General features: G+C 37.3%; 1 protein-coding gene across 4 annotated transcripts in view; it reads right to left on the bottom strand.

The window, feature by feature from the left end:
* MACROD2 (mono-ADP ribosylhydrolase 2) overlaps nt 1-20,613 on the bottom strand; it is an 877,957-nt gene that overhangs the window by 607,971 nt on the left and 249,373 nt on the right. The window lies entirely within an intron of this gene.

Below are 20,613 nucleotides of genomic sequence, written 5' to 3'. Positions count from 1 at the left end.
GCTCATTTTTACATTCACAGTGCAGACCTACTGATCTGTAAGTACACATTCAAATACATGCAAACATTTCTTCTGCCAGAATTGGTCAATGTGTTTATCAAAAAAACAATAATTAGTCAGCTTCTGCTAACTGAACAGAAAACACCTAGAAAAGGTAAAGCAGAATTAAAATTTCAATATTAGAAAAGTGTTTTATTCCAGGCTCTAAGAAATTCTCATTACAAATTATGAAAACGAATTTGATCCCCCGCTAAGTGCCAAACGCACTTTTACTACACACCTCTGACACTTCTACAGTTATGCAGGACATTTAATGTCACCGTCCTGTTAATGCCTTATATAAAATTCCAAGAAATAATATTATGAATTTAAATACAAAAAATTACCTTGTTTTGACCTTTTTTTCTTTTTTACATTTTTAAATTTTGCATTATTTATGCAATACTTTGAAGTTAATTAAATAATAATTCCTAAAGGTTGCAATTGCAGCTAAGTATGCAAGAACATTAATAGAGTGCATAGATCTTACTACCCTTGGGAGCCAGCGAAAGAATAGTAGCAGCAGCAAAGAATAAAAAAAGGATGCTGGCACAGCATTTCTGCCCTCTCAATATGCAATCAAAGAAATCATTTCCTCTAATTACAGCAAAAAGTTTAAGAAAAAGCAAAGGAAACAAAAAAAAAAAATGAAACACTGTGTGCCTGAACATATTAACTACAGTAAGACCCTCAGTCAGCAGCAACGATGAAGTTCAACTACGAGAAATAATCATCATATAAACTACAACGCCAATGCAAAAAAGGTAAAATAAGCTCAAGTAAAAAGGCTAAACGAATACTTATGCGGACAAGAAAGGAAGATTCTGTATGCATATCACTCAGTATTTATTTCAGATTTTATTTCAGATTTACCCAGTTCAAAGTTACGGCTGGACCCAACAGCATGTCTGAAGCAATTATAAACCAGAAAACATTTGAAAAGCCAAGTGTAGATCAGTTTTCAAGAGATGCATATAATCTGTTCATAGCATAACCTGAGTAGCTTTCTACAGGCCAGCACAGCAAGGTTTGGGCAATACAGCTTGGGCACTCAGCATACCTGCCGACCGTTACTGCCCACGGGGATGGAGGGAGACCAGGTAACCCCCTCACCCCGAAATGCTTTTTGAAGCTGGAATGGAAAAGACGACTGCTTTTCTGCATTAAGGGCATTGCTTTTGGAAGGTGTCAAGTCTTTCCCTGAAGCCATGTATCCCCAAGTGGAGGGGCAGATAACATCTTTATCTTAATGAAACCACCTTCTACTAAAGTGTTAAAAGCTTGTTTGCCTTTTCTGAGGTGTTCTATGCCAGAGTTAATATTCAGATGACACAGTAAAATTGGATAAGTGGTTCCTTGTAATACTGCATACTCATCCTGGACACAGAGCCACTGATTTTCATAACATCATTTTCAAATACTTTACATTAGATGGAAAGATAATTACAGAATCATGTGAAGTTGCACTTCCAAGGAAATTTTCTAAAATTTTCTTACTGAAAAGAATGCGGATGCCAAGCCACCAGCCATAAGCATGTTGGGCACTCTCTATGCCAAGACACCAAGTCTTCTAACTCTACCTTAGCTGAACTTTTGTTTTTAACTTAGCCAAAATCTCTGCTCAACAGACTCAAAGATGCTAATGCAAGAATAATATTTTGTAACCTTGAGGGGAAAAAAGAATGCTTGAAATCTATCCTGTGCTCATAATGTCCGATTTAATTATTTTAACTTAATTACTAAATGCTTTTCCAAACCAAGCAGGAAGCAGGATAAGTAAACCAGTATGTGTTGAAACCTCAAGTATATTTTTATAAGCACCACCACCACAATCTTTACCAACATTAATATTTCCTGAGACATTAACATAAAAACAGCATGGATGCTTAGGACTAGCACTTTCTGCACGATTCTTTACAGAGCAAGAGATCTTTCACCTTAGGAGTACTGGACAAGGGCTCAAATCCATGCAATTATTCTCTTGGCAGCAGATTAATCATTTCTACCCCTGAGCTCCTTCTTGTCTCTAACAAGTAGTACTCTCCCTTGAGTAGCGTCTGTACAATGATTTGTACAGCTGCCCTCTCAACCAAATCCTCTGGATAAATCAACATCTTTTTCCCAAACTCCATTCACTTTAACCCAAGTCCAGCTCAGACCACAGCCAAACAACAGAACTTGCAAAAAGAAACCGCTGCCTCTAGCAGGAAAGAGGAAGCACAGATCTGCCGCTTCTAAATCTGCAATGTATTAACATACCCAGTATGTTAACATATCACGTGCCAGATCAGCTGTGACCGCCAACACACAGGTGGTCCCAGCTCATCATCTACAAACCACCTTATGACGGAAGAAGCATGTTCCTAATGCACATACAGCTATGATACAGACGGTCTATTGCTAGTTTCCTGGAGATGGTGCCACATAGGTCCATGTCCAGTCTTTATAAGACTCCACAAAGATGAAAACATAATTGAAAAAAAATTAAATTCTTAATGGAGGAAAATCAATTCTATCATAACCAATTTTGACACACGACAAAGAAAATGGAAGACATCTGCCAAAGCCAAACAAGTGGATGTGTATACTTCCCTTATAAAGGTGGCGTAACAGAAAATGATTGAATACTCCAGACAGGTATAGGTGGAAATGTAGACATTAGCACTTGATATAATTCATGACTGATGACATAGAAGAATGAAGGAGGTGAGGAACAACCACCAACAATCAAAAAAATACAAACCCCAAACAATAACCTCTTTTTTTTTGCCATATTTCATTAAATACTTGAGCAGAGATGACCTCTGATCTACATACTCATTTTCTATTTAATATAACTCAATAAATCATGCTAGAAATATTTTGTTTCCCAAACCAGATACAATCTACAACACAAGTTTGATAACTCTTAAATCAAAAAAACAAGCAGTGAAATATCTTGCCAAATATGGGCACTTTATATAACGTAAAGAAAAAAATGGCCAAGGTGGGAGTATATTAGCAAATCTAACTGTGATACTTCAGCCTCTGCTAAAACATGTCTTAGCTGTATAAATTCAAAAAACCATGGAACAGGCATGCACAAAACATTTACGTGAGATATTTTGTTTTCTGGAAGTGTGCGCTGACTAGTAATGTAAGTGCACAGAGAAGTAAGCATTGTTAACACGGAAACTTTATGGAAATTACAGATAACGGCAAAAAACCTCAGAAGGGAAAAATGACGGTGAAAGATAGATTGTTATTGTGTAGTAAGGAGGAAGAGACTTACATGATAATAATGGCATCCTGCCAAATTACTTTTATAGGAAAGTGAAGAATCTTTGGTTTCAGATACTTCATCTGTATAATCAGTTTGATATATAGATGCTCATCTGCATTTTTCAAAACAAATTTGAAAAATGTTAAACCGTATCCCACTGTTCCTGCCCTGGAATTTCATTATGCAACTGGCTGAAAAACTCAGGCACTTATGGTCAAATCTGACTTGCATCATGTGACAGTGATAAGGAATAAAAAACGTTGGTTTACTTCGAAGCTATCACTCTGCTTCACTGTATGCCTTTTTTCTACAGGCTGACCTTCCTGTCCAGGTTTATGGAAATCACACGTACAATTTGGGTCATTTATATACACAAGTGACCTGCCATTTCACAGCTCCAGGAAAGAGGTGGGAAAATCCCATAGACAAAACTATCAGTCACAACTGACAAGAAAGCCCATCTCCAGTCTGCATGCTGATTAAATGGCATTTCTAAGTACTCGAAGGTACTAAAGACAGGGCTGCTAACCATCCTTATTGATTCTGCGCTTCTTGATATGAATTTCATGCTTATAAACCAAGCTGTTTCTAAGGATTTTTGAAAGATTAATGCTAAACGAGTCCTGCCTTGGGCCACCAGTGAGGCAACAAATATCCACAGGATGGTTCCTCTTCTTTTCTGCGTTCCAATCCCAACAAACAGGCTGCCAGGCTGCCTAATGCTCCCCACAAGCTACCTTGAGGTAAAATAAATGCTTTGAAAAAACACATCACACTTCTGCACTTTCAGATGACTGCAAAAACTTAAGCAGGCCAAATTGTATTTTGAAATGTGATCCCGTTATTCAATGCACTGCCACATGTGGAGACTTCATACAAATGAGGTTTCTGTACTTACTGCTTCACCATGGCTTGGCTGGATGAGCATGTGGAAAGGGTTTCTTAGTTTTGAAGACCTACATACATGAAATGTATTTTAAGAGCTGAAGAACAGCTCAAGGAGCTTGAGATTTAGCTCTACAGTTCAAGCCATTCATGCTTGCGTAAAGCTATTAAAAGTACTACTCCAACATTAAAAATAATATTAGCAATCTCATCGTATGCATCCGTAAGTTTTAGGAGCCACTAGGGACAGCATTTTGTTCTCCCAACAATTCAGCAGAAGCCATTAATGAAGAAAAACTCTTTTTGAAACTACTGCAGTCAATGGTATTAGTTGCACAAAGAAGTCACCTGAAAATAATTGCTTAGAATTCATCGACAAAATCGAGTATTAAAATAAAACTCTTACACAAAATGACAGCGTACTATAAACAATGTGTTAAAAAGACAGAAGTCTTTGACATCTTTCTCACTGCACACTGAAGGATGCTAAAAGGTTACATTCTTTCTTATTTAATTTACAGTAAAGCAACTGTAGGTGTTCTCCAGAAGTAAAAAGTTAAAGTTATATAGTAAAAACTAGATCATTTACTGATGTACAATATAGAATAAGTGTATTGCTTACAGAAAATCTCTTAAAATTGCAAATGAAGCAAAAGCATGGGAAAAACAGAATTAAGGGTATCATGGGATGCTGCTTAAAAAAAAAAAAAAACCTCAGCAAAACTAGCCTTGCAGTGCAGATGGTAATAAACAGGGTAAGGTAATCAAACACCACAGCAAAAACCCACAAATTCTCCCAGGAATAACAAGGCCCAAACTTCTTTTGTGACCTTGTGTATGAATCTGGATAAACTGAAGTTGCGATGTAAACAACATATGCAGATTTATCACGTTATATTTCAAGAACCTATTTATTCTTTTTTCCATAGTAATTCCTGTTCTCTGGTGCTTTTTCAGATTTTCCTTTCTCTGGGAAATTCAGGAGATTTACTTATTTAAGAAATTTTATTTATTTAAGAAAATTAACTGTGCATGATTTACCTATGAAGCAGTACTGTTCCTCCAAATGGCAAATGCCAGGAGCAAATGGACACAGAAAAATGACATTATATCAGATATATTGCTCAGGACACACAAGAGGAAGCTGTTTTGCCCAGACTGTAGCACACCTCCCGTATAGATGTCCTCAGTCCTTGTGGACCTTTCAGAAATGCCCCTTGCAAAGATGTGAGTGGAAATAAAAACAAAATAAAATAAAATAAAATAAAATAAAATAAAATAAAATAAAATAAAATAAAATAAAATAAAATAAAAATAAAAATTTAAAAACCACCCTGGAAAAAAAAGGCCCAAACCCTCCCAAAACCAACCAAAAAAACAACTTGTAAACTCATTCTGAAAAACTGGTAAAGTACCTCTAGGAAGTGCATTGGAATCAAGTGCTGCCAAAGTTGCAACTGCACCTCCGAGACCCATGTCAAGAGGAAATAAATCCTGCCCAGCAAGAGACAACAGCTGCTGGTCTAATGAACAAAGGTGGGGATCTTAAAAAGATTACAACACAGATGCCAGTCAGCCGCCGTTGCTAGAAACAGCAGTTTATATTACAGAGATGGCCTCTGCCATTGGGATGTTTAATGAACTGAAGATTTTTAATCAATGCACTGGTTTATAGGCCTCCAACATAATTAATTTTAAATACTTAACATTTATACAGTACTTTCTGGCCAAGATCTCAAGGAGTTTAAAAGCGTGATCTGCTTTAGCCTTAAAATTCTCCATTTTAAAAATAAAAACCACAGATGAACCATTTATTTTCAGATGGTTATTTCATTGAATTAGATTCGTGTTTCATCACAGACAACCTAAATCTATAGTTCCTTAAATATTCTTATTTTCAGAAACTCTTTGTGCCTACACTTGAGTTAAATCAAGACAAAACTGAGACTTGAACGTCTTGATGCTTAAGCTACTGATTACCTAATGTGTAAATTCACATTCCCTGTATAGTGCCTATCTTTAGTTAAGAATCAACATTCTGAGGCTGCACAAGGAGCCTCATTGCAGCCTCAGAATTAAAATTCTGGATCCTCCCAGCTCCAACCACTAACCCATACTGCAGAGTGAGTTTAATGAAAAGTAATAACAGGATGTAATAAACTCATTATTCCGGTACAAACTGCAAGAAACAAACCTACTCACAACAATGGCATGTGTAAACCTTACTGTAAAGTCATTCATGAGAAACTTGTATTTTAGAATATTGTTTAGCTAATATCCTCCAAATTTAGCATTAAACCCCACCAGTTATTGCCTGCTATGGTGAAAAGTGCTTGGAATTAAATCTTAAAATCTACTAGTTGTTTTAAGAGAGGGCTGTCCTTAATCTGGATGCAGTTCACATTCAAGTATAAACCAAAGCAGCCGAAAGATCCAACATAATCAATGTCCATGCTATAAACTGGCAAAAAGACATATGGAAATAAAGAAGTCAGCAATGATTCAAAATAAAGCTCACTTACCCATGGACCTGTTAAATTTTAAGCATTCTACATTTATTGCACACCACGAATCATTCTCACTTTGACAAAAACACAAAACAATAGTAAACTCACAAATTTTGGCAGACTTTTTATTTTAGTCAAATACCTTGGGATATCAGAAACTCATATTAAAAATACATGAAAAACCACGTAAATGTTGTTCTGTCACGTTAGCAATGATGCGTGGTAAATTCCTTCATAAACAACCAAGCAATAAAGAAAGTGTTCTTTTTATCTCACACTTAGGACATCATCTTTCTTAAGTCTCTGAGCGTTCCACTCCAATTTTGTAGACAGTTATAATGTCAATAGGATTCACACTTTTGTCAGCCCACTCAAGCAGCATAAGGGCTCAGAGAAACATGGGTCTGATAAACCTGTCTAAATGTCACACTTTTGGCAGGAAAAAAAAGGACTAGGAAAGGCTCCAATACTGTTTTTCCAGTTTCTCCCAGTCCAAAATGCTGACATTAAGGCATGTGTGAAAGAACCGTTCGCTTCCCTTTAATTGTGTTAGTGTTGAGACACCTGACATACCGCACTCTTCTACAGATGGAAATGAGACAGCTAAGCCTTAAATACTTCACTGTAGCGAGCAGAAAAATTGCATGTTGTTGTTTATTGAGAAGCGAGGTGATGAGCTGAAGTCTGGTGAAATTTCAGGCTGTTCTATGCTCTTAGACCAAACTCAGCTCATGTTCACCTCAACTTGCTCCCCCAGTTTCCCAAACTGCCTATTAAGAAGCTGCAAGGTTTTTTCATGTGGTATACCCCTAAAGAAATGAGTTTGGTGATTCCAAAATCCTTTCCTTAGCCTCCTGGGCAATCACAGCTCTTCATTTCCAGCTGGATACCACACACATTGGAATGACAAAAAGGCTTATCTACTTTTCATTGCTAGGATGCCTACTTTATCCTGGATTTCAGTTCATGTTAGCGTGCTATTATTACAGGACTTTCATTCTTCATCAAGAAAACAACTCTGAAGTCCAACTTCATGCATCATAGCCCCTTCTTATGCTCACTAAAAAAATAAAAAGCATGTGGAACAGATTAAGAATAGGACCGTGCGAAAAAAATTACAGCCGTGTCCCTCTGAAAAGGCAAGAAATTGGGAGGGCTAGTTACACTCATTGCACTACCCAGTTCAAGGATACAAAGAAAATTCTACTAGTTAAGCTTTAACCTACCATTTAGGGTTTTGCACCACCTTGAACTTAAATGATGTAAGCATTTAGGGAGCTGACATCAGAACCTTTTTTCTTCCCACTTTCACAGCCCTTTGCAAATGAGGCTCTGCTTAACACATTTCTAATTCCACACAGAAGAGTTGATGCCCACCTTCACTTGGACCAAGATGCCAGCCTCCTCCAGCCCCTCACTGGTTTTCTTTTTTTAAACAAGCACCTTTGTGCTTCCACCCTCAAGCACAGGAGAAACTCACAGTCAATATCCGCATTATTGCTTTAAAATCTCGCTGAAACTCTCTTGCCACAATGGCTATGAAGCTATTCACGACACTAGGCTACTACCATCATATCAATCTCTGTCTAGTGCATAGAACTACAGAGTCTATTTTTCCTCCTGTACTGTTTGGAAACATTAAGTTAAATTCTGAGAAACAGTAAAGAAGCAAGTAACTAAAAAGATAAAAACTATGCCTGAAAGGGCAAGGAAACTCAGATTTTATTTTTAAAAAGCAATCTACTAATGTTCTGATGCTGCATGTAAATGAAATCAAAACATGAAAATGGACAAACTGGTAAGACTTACTGTCCATCTGTCTCAGCAACCTATCTCACGCGATGGGCAAAGGAAATGCTTAAAAGAAGAGGGCAAGATCAGAGAGAGAAATTACCACTGCTTCCACAGAATATTCTTCTAAGCCTTCAGTACTGGCAACTCAGAAACCTGAGCAAGATGCCTTTTCTGTATCACTCTGGACATGTTTTTTTCTTCGTTTTTTGGTAAGAATTTTGTGAGCATCTCAGACTCACACAAGCATTTGGATTTGTATCTTCCAATTATGTGTAGTCCTCTGTGTAATGTGGACAGCATCATTAGCAAGAAAATAAATACTCCAGATTATTCTGAGTAAAAGCATGCTGCTAACCTAGAAAAAAAGAATGAAAGTAGAAAAACTACCACAAAGTCTTTAAGGAAGGGTTTTTTGTTTGTTCCCCCCCTCCATTTATGACACACACAGACAAGCACTTCCTCTCTGTTGTTCGATAAGTATTTTTGTTTGGGGTTTTTGTAAGACATCATTTCCTTCTCTGTAGGTTTCAGCATTCTAGGGCTCTGCATGAAAAGCCAGGAGACTGCAATGGCATGCTTCATTACTTGCAACCATTTCAAAAATAGTAAGTGCATGGGCCAGTCATGGCAGATGAATTGTATTAAGCCAGAATAGGTATTTGCATATTTGGAGTACAGTTATTAAGCAGTCATCACACAGTGATTATACAAATTTATTCACTATGATCAGTTAGCAGTTGTCAGGAACAGGTCAAGGATCTAGAGAGAACAGGCACCAAGTAATAATTGTAAAATGACTGCCTAAAAGGAAGCCTTATAACTGTGGTGCCTCCTCACAGCCCAACAGCACGTTGGTGTGTCATTCCTCAGAGTTTTAAAGGCACACTGAAAATTAAAAAGAAAAAATATTGAAAGTTAATCACTTTTTCCCCACTGAAATGCAAGGGGATGTGATCTAAGTCCTCCTCTTCACAGAGAACATGGAAGCAAATGTATTCCCATGTAGGTCTTTGTGGATTTGAAGCCTGAAGGCTTCTGTAGCAAAATATGACATCTAACTAAATATAACTAAACCAGACACAGAAGAATGTGATGTTTCTCTTCAGCTAAAAGGTGCACCAAGCACGAGGACACTATACATCACTGCTAGAATAAAAGAATACATCAAAGCTTTTGAGAAAACCAGGGAGAAGGTACCAAGCCTGAGCCAGACGGAGACATGTGATGCAAGGTGAATAGCTCCACTTCCCTTAAAAATCTTGCAAAAGAAAGATGGGCAGGCCTGCCAAGAAAATGTTTCCTTACCTATGATTTCAAATATTATGTTCTAAACACCTTTTATGATCAATTTGCTTGTTTTAAAGAGTCATCCCTTCCCTTCCCCTCCAACGCATACTATGGGTTCAGCTTGACTATCAGACAGCACTGAATCTTCATGCAGGTTTAAGTGACGCATTATCTACAAGAAAGAGAAGATGAAGAAAGCGACAGAGGACAGGGCAGTTACAGAAGCAAAGTATGTCCAGTTCTGGGCAGACTTCAAAAAGGGACTTAAAAAACCACAGGGACCGCAGGAATTCTGAATTAGGGCAGCAGCTGGAATGTACAAAGAAGTAAGACTAAGCATCAACAAGGAGATATTCTCTTGCTTGCAGTAAGGCTTAACAGGCTATAGGAATACCACGAATTATTTACTGAGTAGCGGCTGGTTTTCTTATTTCCTGGACCATTTTCACTTATGCTAATTTACTTTTATCGTGAACCACTGAAGGGAGAAAACTTGGTTGAGATACTTCTCAGTCTGCAATCACAGAAACATCCTCTCAATTTGGAGTGCTGTTTCAAGCCAGATTAATTAACAGTATTAATTATACAAAAATTGCCTGGCAATAGGTAAATCCAATTGAACACATTACAATGTATTCAAATGGAATAAATACAAGGGAAGAAAAAAGGTAAACACTAGATTAACTGGAAAATGATGTACGAACAAGGTTCTTTCAGAGAGTGTTTTAACACAAGCCTGAGAACTAATTACCCATAAAAAGTTTGAAATGTTCTTTCCTTTTGCTGAGAGGCTATGACAAATCATATGTGCAACACATCTAAGACTAAGGTAACTTAAAAGATCAAGGACACAATCATCATTCAGCAATGCTAAAACATCAAATGTTTTCGAGCAAGATGCAAAAATATCACATATACTAAGTACAATTTCCCCTATAAAAATGGTATCATATCCTGATACAGACTCATACCACAAATCCAATACAGAAGAAAAACTATTTACTCTCACTACTATGTCAGATTGCACTGCAGAATCTGACAAATCTATAAAAATATTAGAGGCGTCAGCACAACCTTCACACATAATTAACTGTGTATTGAGTAAAGGGGGCAAGCTGCCATCATCAGACCCTACCTTCCATTTCCACTCCTAGACAGATTGTCTTTGATAGTAAAGCTCTGTTTCCAAAGTAAATGGAAAAGCAGTATACTAAGTGAGATTGTCAGATACATTCGTAATGATCAAGTGGAATTTAAGTGAATTAATAAAAAGAAAAGGAATCAAAACTCTCGAGTGTTTATTTATTTATTTAACGCTGAAATAAAAACAAGATCATGGAAGAGCATTAGATTAAAAAATGCATTCCGTATTGCCCACTGTACTTGGCATTTTTTGCAGTGTAATCACATTGGACAAAAATAATTTAAAAAAGGAGAAGAATACAAAGCCTGATAATAGCAAGTGACCTTTAGAGTTAATGGAAGACTCTGAATCCAAAAGTTGCAAGGGGAACTTCTCTGAGCTGTTCGCTATCCAGCCCTCTACTGGGCCGTACCCCAACAGCTTGTTTAATCAAGTCCCTCACAAGCTTTTTTAACCTACAAGAAAGGTAAGCCTGTAATTAATGAACTTATTACTTCTCTGAGCTGGCTGCAACCCTCCTTATGCTCGACGAGTTGTGGGAAGGGAAATTAAAGTACTAAGCACAGCCTAAAATTAAAATCTAATAGTTTTCGAGTAAGAAACAAGACATCTCACTCAGATGGCTATATTTACCAGTTCGGTAATTCTGGTAATTCCCTCCCAAATAACTTTATGTTTGTCCTAAAACACTATTAAAAGAGAGATAAGGAGCAGAAGAACTAAAGAGCTGGTTAATCTGAGCAGCATCATTATGTATTATTTAGTTTAATATCTTCTTGTAGTAAATACAAAATCATTATGTGCAGTTTTCTTCAAGAGAACATTGTAGTAAATTTGGTGTTGCAACAGAATCATTAAAGTATAATAGTGTACACAGAAAAATTCTCCTGATTAGCAAGCAAAAATATGTAATTATAGCCACAGTGTGGGACTCAGTTGGCTGGTGTTTTATTGCATACTGCTTTGCAAGACCACTTTGCTGCCAAAACTAATGAGGAAAATACTGAGTTGTTACTTCCAGTTGTACTAGAGGTTTTTGTCTCGATTTTATTGACATTTATAAAGTGATCATCACATGTAACAAACAAGCCACCGTGCCAACACTGTTAGCTACAGTCTACAGTAATTAACGAGTAAACAGCATCAACTCCATAGCAACGTTCCATGGATACATAATGTATTAACTGAATTTTTAAGAGGTAATTCTGAACAGCAATTTACCCAAAGCATCTCAAGTCCTCCATAGTTTGAGCAATATTAACGAAATAATACAAGAGCACCAGGACATGACTTTAAAAGGAAAAAGCAGCTCAACATTAGCCCATAAATGTTGTAGTAAACATATTCAAATATGCATATGTCCAATACATAAAAATACACTTTTTAAAGAAAGCACATATGATCATACGTAGAAAGATTAAACAGTATATCCTATGATATTTGGTACTATACTTAAGCTTCCCGATTTTTTATTCCGGCTTTCATTAAAAGCAGGGGGTGAGGTATATTTCTTGTATTGTACAAAACAGATGGAAAGTTCCAGCTCAAAAAGCTTGCAGAGAAATAAAAATAACAAAGAGTTAATCTGTTTCTGAAAAGTTACATCAGAACCTCTAAGCCAGACACATTAAATTTACTGGGGTTTTAACCATACGTGGTTCATATCTAAAATGCAGCCTGATACCATTAGAACAAAGCAATCACTCCAATATGCCGAAGATTAAAGCGAGAGGACATGTAACACTGGCTGAAGATACCAGAGCTCTAAAGACTCTATCAGTGATTGATGCTGGGCATAAATTCCACGTCCAGATAGCCCTCCTTTCTGGAAACATTTACAGAACAGAATCTTTACCCATATTAAAAAAAAAAAAAAAAAAAATTCTTAATAGCTTATATCAACGGTGTCAAACTCAGAATAAATTTCAACAGAATTCTTAATATTACTTTACCCACCGTCAGAACATATACTTTTAAAAGTAGCTTTGCCTACTTACTTTCATAGTAGTCAAAGGTTTGCAAATAGTAAGTCCTGTACAAGATGATGAAAAGAGACTATGGTGAATTTGGCAAGGAAGACTGGAGAGGCATAGAGAACTGCCATCTACAGAAGGAGAATATTAAGCCCCATGTACACTTTTCTAGGAAAATTTAGCACTTTGGGTATATGCTCATTAGCAAATTCAGAAGACCAATAAAGGCACACCTGTGGATAAAACAAGCGGTGTTGAGAACCTGTTGTATAAATAATATACATATTTCGAGGGAGTGGGGGTGGTGGTGGTGGTGTTTGTTCGTTTTTGGTTTTATTTATTTTTATTTAGGGCTGGTTCTTATCTGGTCCTAAGACTGAATGATAGTATTCCACTGGAATGCACTAGGGATACGTCCTCCAGTCTAGTTTTACCAAAAGTAAACCTAGCTCATGTGCACCAAGATACTTGATGATGCTAAATACCAAAGCAGTGAGGAGAGTCAGGGGATTTCCTTCAAAAGCACCTTGTAGGCCTGAACTATAAACAACAAGGTAAATGCACCCTTTAAGTATTGGTCTTATTTTAAATTTATTTGAGTTTTTCAGGATTCTTAGCAATGCCTGAGCTAGTATACCTGCAAATAAAGGGGAAAAGACCCCATTCTCACACCCAAGTAGAAGAAATTTCTGCACTATAAGAAGGTAGCAGTTTTGTTACTGAGCCCTAACAACCCACATGAATCAAAGTTCAAAAGATCAAGTAACAATTCATGTCAAACTCAAACTGTGCACCAGCCACACACAGAAATCAGCACAATAGGATACCTATCCCTTAAGGTTTTAGTTGTAAACAGGCAAAAAAAAAAAACAACTGAGCAATGGCAGAACACAAACACTGAGCAGTCACCCTAGGGTACAAGCATAAACAAGCCTTGTCTTAGAATGACTAATATGTTCTGCTCGCAGTGGTGATGTTAAGGATGAAGTGTCGGGAAGAAACAAGACTGAGGGAATGATGGAGAACCTCTTTTAGAGCATCAAGATGACTTAACATAAATAATCTAATGCCACAGTTCTAGTTACTTCTGATGGGAAGATGATCAAGAAAAGTAATCCCCCTCACCTTCACAATATTATACATAAAACTTTACACAGCTAAGTACTCATGAAATACACATCTCAGTTCAAACTGAATAAGGCAAAACACCTGAACATGCCGGTGAAACATTTTATAAGACAGTCTTTACAAGACCTATCTTGCAATCCCACACCATAAGTACTTCCTATGTTTCAGTATTACCAGCATGACACTGTAAAGAGAAGCTTGTCACAGTCCTATGGAAAGACGATGTCTTTCACTCCAACAAATGGACATCTTAGATTTACTAGATTTAATAGTATTTAATTTAACAGTATTAATCTGTTTTATTTTCAACACATATCCTTTCACAGAATCAGAGAATAACTGGATTGGACCCTGCAGGTTATGCAGTCCCACTCCCTGCTCTACTTTCCTTTACAAAACAAAAGCATGGCTGAAACAGATCTGCCTTCCACTCTTCTGAAGTGATGAAAATCTACAGAAAAAGTTTAGAAGCTGTTCTACCATCTAAAATCTTTTTAGTGTTATTATTTTTACTAATTATGTTTATGCTCCAGGCTAAAACAACACCCAACACCTACATGTTATTGAAAATAAGTGTTTTTCAATTATTAAGATTGAAGAATGAAAGCTAAACAATAATTGGCACAAAAGGCTTGCTCAAAAACAGTCCCAAGACGTCACCTATTCAGTATGGCCAGGCACCTATTTGTGGTGATAGCAAGAACCACAAAAAATAGGTGTAGCTAAAGTATTAAGGAGGATGAAAGGTCTAAGCTGACAGCAAATACAAACCAGATCTGAATACTCCCGTCAGACCTCCCTTTGTGGAGGCCAGACAATTATTTGTTATCTGAGGGCTGAGGTATGCACAACACGGGCAGGCGCTGCGGGCAGAGGGATGAGCGCAAAGATCCTTAATGAGGGACGAGCTAAAGCCTCAAATCTCTCAATACGTAATGTGGTGGGATTCAAAAAAGAAAGGGCTGACTTATAACACAGCTTTCAGCAGAGAACTGGGGTTCTGATTTCTTTTCCTCACATGTAGATTATTTTTCTTAATTTTGCTCTTCCTTTTCAAGAAGAACTAGTTTTTTATAACTACCTCCTCTAATTAGAAGGCCAACTTCCTGATCTATTGACCTGTTGCACAACATGATTTTAATTAGTTCACACTTGCATGCAATGACTGCACTTTAAGTATTGTTTTGCCTGAACAAATCGATTTGCCCATTGAAAACATTTACATAAACAACTCAACAAAAGTGTTTTTAAAAATATTATTGTGTGAAATCCAGTGGGATATAGTTTGTTACTGGCCTGACTATCATAAAAGGGTGACAGTGACATTCACAATTTTCTGAAAGGCAGTTTTCTCTATTGAACCGCACTTCCTACTTGATTTTTTTGTTTAAAATTAATATTTTTTTTGTCAAGTGCCAATATATTGTTCCTTCTCCATTAATGCCTTATGTGCATGTCAGAACAGACACAGGTATTACAAGAATATTTGTTTTGTACAGAAATCTCATTGAACAATGTTTTACAGACCATACATAATTTGAAAGCACAAGTTTTTACCACTTCAAAACAACTCTTCAAGACTTCACATAGTTTTTTTATTAGAAGATTTTATGTACTTCACAAAGGTGACTGACACCAAGTGGGAAAATGCAGAGAGGGAAACTGAGGATAAAATTACATGTATTTTCAACACCTTCCAGATCCTGCCTGTATCTCCAGAAAGCCCCACATCTCCAGTCTCCCTTCACTTACTCTACACTCTGTTCTTTCACACCTCCAACCTGGACCTTTTTTGGTTTACTCGCAGGGCAAAAGCCACATGTGCTACACTAAATCTGAAATACTGGGAAGCCACACGATGCCAATAAAGTATATAATGGTTGAGCCTCCCTGGATCCCCCCCCACCCCCCGCCCCCTTCAGAGAGGCTTTAGCTTCTCTCTGGACATCAGTTTTCAGAAACGTGCAGAAGTCTACTTGTTTTGAAACCTGCAACCCTCTGTCAAACACATCTGCAAATCACCATGATTAAATAACCTGTTGGGAATTAATAGTAGGCAACAGACAGCACAAGGAGACCAAAATAAGAGTGTTTCAAAATCTGCAGACTGCTCACATAGGATGTGGCATAAACAAAGCACAAATGGATACTATCACACGTTTCCTTTCCAGTTTGACAAGAAATCCCTGACAAAACTGTCTTGGGCTTCAAGGAGCCTCAGGTTTCACTATGACAATCTGCTCATCTGCGAATGAGTAAATGAAGTGTGTGCACCTGTGGTCACAACATTTATGAAACACAGCAAAGATCATGGATGTAACTGACAAGATGACTCAGTGAACATCAGGGTTTGAACTTCCACCTCTAGCATTTGTTGATGGAATATTGACAGAGAAGCCATTCAGTCTGAACATTTTCTCATGTTCAGCAGATTCCCTATCAAATATGAGACAAGTTAGTGTTGCAAGCCTAACTATTTGCAAGCAACAAAATAGCTCCATGAGACAGCATTTGCACTTTATTTTTGATGCCGTAGAGTTGATCATTGTGAAAGTAATAATGTCCTCTTCATATGTCAAATAGATACCCCAGGAAAGTACAGAATAAAAAGTGAAAAGAAAAAAAGTTCAGATAGCCATGCTCAATCTTCCCCTTCTATTATTCATAAACCTGCGGGTTTTAAAGGAGAACGCAATTATTAGGGGTTCTCAGAGAAACCTGGCCTCATTAAGTTTTAATTACAACAGATCAGGAGGTATACTTCTTCCCTACAAACACAGAGTCACATTTTAGCAGCGTTTCCCAAAAAGCCAACAGTCCTTGGTAATTCCACAATGGATTTAGTCCGAAATTTGGCATCATTTGTATATCATAATAGGCCTTCATGAACCAGGAGTCCAACCAGCCTCCTTGTCTATAGAGTAGTCACCTTGGCCACAGATGCCTCCAGAATCCTGTGAGGAACTAAAAATCATTGCAGAATAGCTCAAAAAAAGCCCTTTCCTTCCTCTTAAAAAATCTTTCTAGTTATTGGCCTCAGGATATGCTTAAATTTTAACTGATGTAGAGGTACTTTAATAGTAAAATTATGTTACCCGGCAATTGATCCCTTCAAAAAGAAAAACAAAACAGCAAAACAAGCCAGAGGGACTTCAGTAGGGGGAAGGAAGAAGTGTAGAGATTCATATGTAAAGCTTTTTTTAGAGTATAAATGCTAGGATAAGCCAGAAGACCCAACAGTCTGTGTCCCTATTCTCATTTCCATCGACACATTCCTAAATTAATCTCAAGGACAAAATAAACTGTTCGCACCACGCAGCAGGCAATAAGGTGAGCAACCTTCTTGCAATACGCAAGACTTCGTGACTCAGATGAAAACTTCGCCCGCATTGCCATCAGTCTAGTATACTCTCCAATGGCTCTTTCTAAACATATTCTGGTCCTGAGCTTTGTGAAAGAGTTAAAATTGAAGCATTGCTAAAACACTCTGAAAAATAACGTCTGTACAGGGCAGAGTCATCACTACAGTCAATTAGGTATTCATGGCTCTGCTCCCATTTCTGCTGCAGAAGGTGTGATTGTTATACTCACTGTTTTCCCCAATTCTTGCGCTCCATTTAGTTACACTGGTCTAGATACCGCTTCGCTACACATCAAAACAAAACCCACTCCAAAGTGAAGCAGAAACGGATTTAAAACACACAAAACAAGGCATAATTTTTCAAAAACCCCAAAATTGTATGCAGTACCACATGGTACGTGGCAGAGGGTAAATGTGGCTATCTGAAAGGGCTCTTCAAAAAATTAGGAGTTTGCGAGCATTCTCTCCAGAACACTGAGACACTTGGGTGAACGCACATAGCACCATGCTCACCGCAGCACGTACTTTTCCTTGGCACAGGTATGGGAAAACAACAATTAAGCTTTTGTCGAACATATCCTTTTTCCAACAAACAAACAAATTCTTCCTAAATACCTGTGCTGCCAATGTCTCTCTCACCTATATAGTTATATAGCCTTTCCTAAAAGACTACAGCGCTGTTAAATAACCAAATGTTTTCCCTAACTTACTTTCGATTATTCAACGTTAGCACATAAATTGACAGTTATTAAGCAAATGATAAATGTTATCTGTTCATACAAAGAATGCTTTACTGAATCAAAACCATTAACAGTTCCCAAGAGCATAAATGTAATTCTTTTATAATACTGAAAAGGAAGGCTACATAAAAAAAAAAAAAAGAATAGATGTTATTACATTCAGCAATATATGCAGACATTCTGCAAAATAGGCAAAGAACACAGCTGACCTAACACAGTACAGCTTAAAAATCACTGTAAAAGGAATGCAATGTGTATAAGATTAGAAAACATGAAATTTGATTCCTTTTCCTTATGCCTCAGAGCTTGTTATGCTTCTAGTTGATTTTACCAAGCTGAAGAAATACTACAGATTTTAAGCATAAACTTACCCTTGCACAATTTTTTTCCTACACTATAAAATAAGTATAATTTGTCAAGCACAATGACCACATTAAAGAATGGGAAGTTAATAGAAAGTTATTTCTGTTCAAATATCCTTAATTCAACTCAGAAGATTCAGAAACACTGCAGAACCTGGAGGGAGAGATTTTGCATATCCTTCCAGGACACGTAATGGTGACAAATAATTGAAGTTATAATCTAGATGTCCCACGCCCTTCTGTCTTTCCAAACATGGTATTATGGTGTTACTCTGATGTCTGCCAGGGAAAGAAATTAGAAATATGCTAGGAAAGAATCAGCATTATTTTCCTGCTTGGAGAAAAGCCTGTCTCCTCATAGCTGTAAAATGTCCCTTGCCCTTCAGATGACTTCTTGACCTATCAACACCAAAGTCCACAAAGCACCATGAACAAAAATCAGCAAAGCCAAAGAGAAAACCTTTTCTGTTGGTTTTGCTCCATCACAGCTTTGACGCAAATGAGTGATACGAGGTCTCAGATTGTAAAGTGAATATCCTAGAAGAGAGTTAGAATATGGTTTTCCATAAGAAAGGGAACAGAGGTACTTCTGGATAATGAGACAGGAACTGTGTAAATCCCATCCCACTTTCTCGTTTAGAGAGTTTAATAAAGCAGCAGTGTATTGTGGCACACCAATATATTTTGGCAGCCTTTGGAAAGATAGCACCTCCTGAGCTGTGAGTCCTGATTTTACTGCACCCTGTCAGGTTAGATAAAAGCTGTCTGCAACTTTCATATTCTTCCTAGACAGAAGAGTTACACAATATTGCCAAGAAGCTTTAGGACCATACACGCTAGCTGATCACTACTGCCAAACAATTTTTTTAAATTATATTTCTCCCTCTTTCTGAAAGATGCTCTGGCAACTCTACAAACATTCAAAAAAGCATCATATTCTTCAGCTGCTCTGCAACACACACTAAGACAGGGCCTTAGAGAGCCTGACTTTGGAGACAGAAGTCTTACACATTCTTAAACTATTTATAAAATAACCTTCCTATGAAATTATTTTTGGGGTTGGTTTTTTTTCAGTTTCACATTTAGAGAAAAAACATTCTTTAAAAATTAAGTTCCCTCCTCCAAAACTAGTCCTAAAGGAGTAAGGCACAAACTAAAAGGGCAGGGAAAATAGGGAAATAAGAGCACAGAGTAAATACAACAATTATTTTAGCATGTTAAATATGAATGGAGAGAAGAGAAACTTCAGTTAATAGCAACCTGATTATTCCAGTAGGGCCACTTAGTAGCAGTGATAGAAAGATAACACTTGCTTAACTAATGTTTGTAAAGTACTTTACATTCCTCAGATAGAAGAACTACAGATACACAAAGTATCATCATCATTGCACTGGCTGCTACTATGACTTTTGTAAATAATTAAAGGCTGTGACATTACTCCTGGTACGCCTATCGTCATATAACATCTGGGGGGTGGGAGGAACAGACATGACCAATTCCTCCGTCCTGTATTTTATGCATGAGGAGCGATACTTCATCGTGTGGTCAGAGCACGACCGCCAAGAGGGACAGTTTGTAGCTGGTAACGTTTCCTGGAGAGTCTGCGGAACTCCTTTTGTTAAGACAAGAAGCGATCAATAAGCTCGAGAGGTAAGCTGCAATAATACAGGTCAGGTTTCAAAGCAGTCTCTCTTTTAAAGAAATTTGTTTTGTTTACTTTGAAGCTTTTAAAAAACATCTTCCAGTCCAGTGCTTGATACCTGCAGGGGACAATTACTCCTTTACCAGAAGCATTAATTAATTTTAATTACTTCTTCTGACAAATAGTTCATACAGAGTGTGACGTAGGTATGTCTTATTAACGATCCAGGAATTTAAGTATTTTACATGAGGAAAAAAAAAAAAACTTTTATTATTATAACAATAATTAAAGTAGGAAAGATACAAAACAAGCAACACAAAACAGATAAAGTTCTGACTTTCAAACTAGGGAGGCCACTTCGTGAAACTTTTTTCAGACCATTTACAGTAAATACCAATTAGATTGACTTGTTTCTGCCCAAATGATTTTTGCTACTCATCTATCAGATACTGGGCAACAGTAGCTTACAGTAGCAACAGATAGTGGTGC

The sequence above is a fragment of the Leptosomus discolor genome, chromosome 2 (assembly GCF_034619465.1).
Source record: "Leptosomus discolor isolate bLepDis1 chromosome 2, bLepDis1.hap2, whole genome shotgun sequence".
NCBI classification, from domain to species: domain Eukaryota; kingdom Metazoa; phylum Chordata; class Aves; order Leptosomiformes; family Leptosomidae; genus Leptosomus; species Leptosomus discolor.
The sequence above is the reverse complement of the archived record's forward strand: the minus strand, read 5'-3'. Positions and strand labels throughout refer to the sequence as shown.